Here is a 6002-nt window from a genome sequence, read left to right as displayed (position 1 = left end):
TTGACGATTTTAACGAGTAAGTCGTTCGCAGCGGGGTAATAATTTCTGCATTACAGATAAAAGAACATCCACTGTAAAGGAAATTCTTAAAGAGTAACTGATGTTAATAAATTTTGAAGGCTGTGAGAACATACAGCGTAAAGCTCCTCGCGCTCTAGGGTTAGGTGGAAGAAAACGGCGAATAATCGAAAATTCTTCCTAGAAAAAGGCTGTATTAGGGCAAAACTAATTGCTTACCTAGAACGTATCCGAGAGTAAACACGTGAGTGTTGTCCAGTTGTCTATATGGACGATAAATATTTTCACATTTGTCACGGTGCACCGTACAGATGGAGTAACAATCCACTGCAGGGTCTGATGACAGCAGTTCCGAAAGTAAGAAGAATTATCATCACCTATGCTGGAGGGAAGGACAAGGACGATTTTGTACCGAATGTCTACGTATGGTTTAATCTGGTCATAAAATATGAGATTATCACAACGACATGGACTTCTCAAATTATGCAAAGTATATATATGAAGACAGTAACTGTTCTCGAAAGAACAGATACTGTTGATGACCGTGCAGCTTTTCCCTGGAATAAATGATGACTAACTGAAACCCTCAGCTGCCGACAGGTGGTGTTCATATTCCTCGATTTGGACAGCTGAAAATGTGTGCCCCGACTGGGACTCGAAGCAGGGATCTCCTGCTTACATGGCAGACGCTCTATCCATCTGAGCCATCGAGGACACAGATGAATAGCGCGACTCCCTTGCACGCTTCCCGTGAGTCTCACATTCCCAACTGTCCACAATTTTACATATGTAATGTATCTTATAGACATTTGCCCATTCACTCATTACTCGCGCACGCTTTGGCGATTCCCGTAAGAGTTTGGGCAACCTGTGCGCATACGCATAGACGAAGGTCAATGGCTGGGTAGCCTTTAACTATATATATGAAGACAGTAAATGTTCTCGAAAGAACAGATACTGTTGATGACCGTGCAGCTTTTCCCTGGAAAAAATGATGATTAACTGAAACCCTCAGCTGCCGACAGGTGTGGTTGATTTACCTCGATGTGGACAGCTGAAAATGTGTGCCCAACATCAAACTCCACGAGGAGAGAAATGGTATACTGATTAATAAATAAGGGAGTTATTTTCCACAAAGCGTGCTGAGACCCCGTTGTATTTATTGATTAATGCGAACAAACCAGGTTACAACAGTTATAAAATAGACAATATTTTAACTAGACGTGGTCATACTGTGTTACGACTTCCCCCATATCACCCGGAATTGAATCTTACAGCGCTGACACGCACAAGAATCAAGAACGGTGTTTATGAAACGTATTGTGACCTTCAGAATGGACACGTTATTAACACTTTTGATGAACAAATTGCTTCCATAACAGAACAAGACTCTGAAAAATGCTGTGAGCACGTGAATAACACTGAAGAGTGATATATTTCAACTGAAGGTTATCTGGACCGAGACTTGGAGACAGCCAGCCTTATACGTGAGGTCTCAGCAGACGTGCCGATTTTGAACATCGTCCCAGGTTGTGGAGTACAAGCGAAGTCACATGTATGTTTTTGGGGAGTGTGGGGAATAACGTGAAACTCCACCGTCCACAGATAAAATTATGTCATTTGAGGCACAGTTATTTAAACCGATCGTATATGAAATATGGAGATTAAAATGTAAAATACCAGTTTTTAACTGCTGCGGTTATGCATTATGGAAAGTAAAAGCATTGAAATACTAGTTGTTTACTGCCGAGGTGCTCACATCAAGGTCCTAGAAGCCACCTCTATACAAGAAAGCGATGCCCCTCGCATAATACATAGGAGAGGGTTGAAATCAGAAGTTACGGGTGAGGTTTCTCCATAAAAGATCAGGAATAAGTGATACACGAATAATGTAAAAACATCTTTCGTCTTATTATATTTCTGAGCGAATTATGGGAGGTCAATATAAAAAAATTGTGTACGATATTTTAAGTAAACGAATATTATGATAATGGGGAATACTTTCCCTCAAAATATGGGTAGAGAAGTAGGAAATGTTGATGAGAAGGCAAATTTGCCAGGAAAGAGAGCGAAACAAATGAACTTACGAAAAATGAAGAAGTAGAGATTTCCGCGACAGGAATTGATATGAACAGCTCGGCATAGATTTGACTCACGTGGGTACAGTCGCTGCTACAAAATCAAGTAATGAAAGTGTTGTTGATATGAGTGGAGACTAGTGAAGTTTATGATAACATAATAGCTAAGTTGTTAGCGTAATTCAACGAAACAATATTTGATAATTTAGAAGAAAGCAAGGAATCCGATAAAATAATCTGTGAGGATTTAAAAGAAATCACGAAACCTGACGGGCTGACTATTTATGAAAAATATTCGCAATTTAACAAATACTGACGTGTAATTGTGCTGATAGTCTAGAAAAATACGGTTTGGTGAAAGGAACTCCCCTACGGAATGTGTTTTCGCAGTTTTGGCTGCTGCAGGAAGGAGAGTAAATCAGGGAAAGAAAGAAAATAATGTGTGAAATGTTATAAGATGTTACGGATCATGATAGAAGGAGTGGAGAAGGAACCAAGAAAGGTATCAAAGAGTATATAAGATAAATGTCAAACAGGTTCAAAGGATTTCGTTCTGAAATCGAAGATTCACAATTGTAAATTTGATACACCTGTACAGATAAGAACAACTCTATCAGTCCCCTAGAACTTAGAACTACTTAAATCTAACTAATCTAAGGACATCACACTCATCCATACCCGAGGCAAGATTCGAACCTGCGACCGTAGCGGCAGCGCGGTTCCAGACTGAAGCGCCTGAGGTGTATTTTCAGCTGCATAACTGTACGTTTTGGTAGCCGGTCGTAGGTTCGAATCATGCCTCGGGCATGGATGTGTGTGATGTCCTTAGGTTAGTTACTTATAAGTAGTTCTAAGTCTAGGGGACTGATAACCTCAGATGTTACGTCCCATAGTGCTCAGAGCCATTTGAACCATTTTGAGTGTAAAATCCTGATTTTTCATCCACAACTAAACAGCATCTCATGTAGGGAACCACATAATAGTAGATTCGTCGGACGAAAATTATGTATTTCCTTTGGTCTGTAGATCTGGTTTTGTGCTGTTTGCACAACTAGATTTTTTTGAATTCGCCTGTATTGAAAGATATTGGGCTACAATACCTCTTTCATGAATCTATTATTTACCCGTTTTCGTCACACTGTTTCCTCTGAACTGTGCAGGATGGTCAGAAACAGGCTGAAAATATTATAAGGGCGTTGCAGGGTAGGTTGTGCTGAAAAATTAATTGTTAAGATAATTTCGCTACTTTGTGCCATTTCCGAGTTAATTAGCACTGAAGTCAGCTAATCAGGCCGTTGCGAGCGAAAATTCAGAAGGCCCGTCAGACACAATTACGAGGGTCGTTCGATGAGTAATGCCCCACTTTTTTTTAAAAAGCCATTGATATACATAGACAAAGGTCCTTGTTTGTGTTTCACATTTGATGTTTGTTCCGTGAGCCTGTAAAGTTTCGAACCGTTCTGGCAGATGGCAGAGCCGAAGCACAGCGTCAAAATGGCGTTTACATGCGACTCACGTTACAAGCAGCGTGATGTTATTGAAATTTTGTGTGCAGAAAAAGAAACAGTGGTGAACATCCGTCAACGTTTGGTGTAATGTATAGCGATGCTGCAGTTGATAGGCGTACAGTTGGGCGATGGGTAAAGAAAGTTACAGCCTCAGGAAATGCCTCAGGAAACAGAGCTCCATGATCAGCCACGTTCGGGACGTCCTGTCACTGCCACTGCTCCAGACATGCTGAATCGTGCGGATGCCTTTATTCGTGCCGACCAGCGCATGGCAACTCGACAATTGGCTCTACAGTTGTCAGTCAGGATTGGAGGTACGTCTTCAATGATCTCTCTCGGATATTCAAAGAGGTGCTCACGATGGGTTCCACGAATGCTCACAGCGGACCACAAGGTTCAAAGAAAGGCCATTTCCTCCGAATTGTTGGAGCGTTTTGAGGCCGACGGAGAGGTCTTTCGATCACTTCGAAGACGACGAGAGTGTCAGTCATGCAGTGAAAACGTGGCTACCCCTACAGAAGAGCTTTTACCAGCTGGGAGTACATGTTCTTCCACAACGTTGGCATACTGCCATAGAACGTGATGGAGACTACGCAGAAAAATAGGACATGGACAAGACATGTTGATGTATATTGTCATTAAACTCTGGCTCTTAACAATAAGTATGTTCCGAGAAAAAAATGTGGGATATTACTTAGTGAATGACTCTCGTAGTTTCAGTTCTTTTCATAGCCTAGACTTTAAAGCCTTTTTATCAGGTTTGATCCTTACTGTCGTTCTATGTCCAACTTTTGTGCCGCTCACTTCTTCGGTTTCAGAAAACCAAACGGAACACATGTTTGGCGAAAGCGTCTCTGGTAACTGCTACAATTTACGCGCCCAGTGGTCTGATAGGCTAACTTCAGTGCTAATTAATTCGGAAACGGCGCAACGTATCGAAATTGTTTCTTAACAATTATTTCTAAGCCCAACCTACCCTGCAACATCCTAACAAGGTTTGCACACTTTTTCTGACCACTCGGTACATTAAATTCCGCTTCGGTAGTATCGTTCTCCTTATTAGACGTAACCATTTTCTCTAGTGCACTCACGAATCGGCAAATTTAGTTTTTTTTCTGTTGTTGTTTTTAGTAGATCAGTTATTTCGATCTATTTCGTATGCCATCATGACACTATATACATTAACTCTAGATTTCGTTATTAGAATTTCGGCTGCCGTCGTTGGACGGGTGTTGAGTAGGATGCACCAAGAATTTCCCATCGTTGGAAGATGTGACTTGTCGGTAGACATATGGCATCACAACGACCAAAACGTACAGTTATGCAGCTGAAAATACACCTCAGGCGCTTCAGTCTGGAACCGCACTACCGCTACGGTCGCAGGTTCGAACCCTGCCTCGGGTATGGATGTGTGTGATGCCCTTAGGTTAGTGAGGTTTAAGTAGCTCTAAGTTCTAGGGGACTGATGACCTCAGATGTTATGTGCCATAGTGCTCAGAGCCATTTGAACCATTTTTGAGTACACCTCAGGAGCGAAACAGGGAGCGGGCAAACAGTTCTCACCGCTTCTTTCAGTCCCACGGGCTGTGTAATTGGGCATCCGCAAAATTTTGCCCTACGAGGAGACTTCATCAACAGCGTTGACGTGTCTCATGGTTAGCCACTTCTGACCTCCCAGTTTCTTTTATTATTTTATTCACACCATCAATAACGAAGAGGAAAAGTCTAGTGAAACATGTGTACAGATATTACATCCACATTGTAATCAAGAAACGGACTAGTAAACCCTAGCATTGGCGATGTTTTAACCGAACAAAAGCTAAAGTTCTGTCTTGACACACCTTGAGAAGCGAGCGTGAAGACTGCGTGCCAGGGAACGGCCTGAGGATGATACTATGTACAGAAACCGGTTGTCAATATGCAAAATAAAAAAACTGCGACTTTGGACTAACATATACATTTTTTATTCGGACTGTTGGTCATTGTTCTGCCCGCCAGTATATCGACAATATGTAACAATCGCTCAAAAAAATGGTTCAAATGGCTCTGAGCAAGCGACTTAACTTCTGAGGTCATCAGCCGCCTAGAACTTAGAACTAATTAAACTTAACTAACCTAAGGACAAAAAAAAAAAAAATGGTTCAAATGGCTCTGAGCACTATGGGACTCAACTGCCGAGGTCATTAGTCCCCTAGAACTTAGAACTAGTTAAACTTAACCAACCTAAGGACATCACAAACATCCATGCCCAAGGCAGGATTCGAACCTGCGACCGTAGCGGTCTTGCGGTTCCAGACTGCAGCGCCTTTAACCGCACGGCCACTTCGGCCGCAACAATCTCTCAGCTGCAGACAATATTGCCAACTCAGAATGTGTTATGTTAACACGGAGAAGGAGC

The sequence above is a fragment of the Schistocerca piceifrons genome, chromosome 6 (genome assembly GCF_021461385.2).
Source record: "Schistocerca piceifrons isolate TAMUIC-IGC-003096 chromosome 6, iqSchPice1.1, whole genome shotgun sequence".
NCBI lineage: Eukaryota > Metazoa > Arthropoda > Insecta > Orthoptera > Acrididae > Schistocerca > Schistocerca piceifrons.
The sequence above is the reverse complement of the archived record's forward strand: the minus strand, read 5'-3'. Positions refer to the sequence as shown.